This window comes from Egretta garzetta, unplaced genomic scaffold, assembly GCF_000687185.1.
Source record: "Egretta garzetta isolate BGI_Z169 unplaced genomic scaffold, ASM68718v1 scaffold569, whole genome shotgun sequence".
Classification (NCBI taxonomy): domain Eukaryota; kingdom Metazoa; phylum Chordata; class Aves; order Pelecaniformes; family Ardeidae; genus Egretta; species Egretta garzetta.
In genome coordinates, this window is record NW_009260809.1 from 228,853 (window position 1) to 229,297 (window position 445).

The window sequence follows — 445 nt, forward strand, 5'->3', positions numbered from 1 at the left end:
AATTGAGAAAGAAAGAGGGGGATGCAGACCAGCACAAAGAGATGGAGGACAAAACAGTGCAGGCTACAGGATGGAGCCAGAGCAAGAGCAAAAAAGGGTTGGGAAGCAGGACGGAAGCACAGTGAGAAGAAAAAAGGGAGAGCCGGCAGAGTGGGAACAGAAAAAAAGGGATGGGCAGCAGGCCAGACAGGTGGAGCAAGAAGAAAAGCAGGACATGGAGCGGGACACAAGAATAAGGAGAAGACAGGTACAGGGAAGGGGCAAAAACAAAGAGGGGAAGAGAGAGGGCCTGGGATTCGCCGCAGACTACAGTTCCCGGCGCGTGCCTTTGACCAGCATGGCCGACCGTGCCCCGTGCCGCAGGACTGCAGCCCCCGGCATGCCGCAGGGCGCGCCTTCCCGCTCTCTGCCCCCACGGGGACACCGTACCCCGCGCCGGCACGGC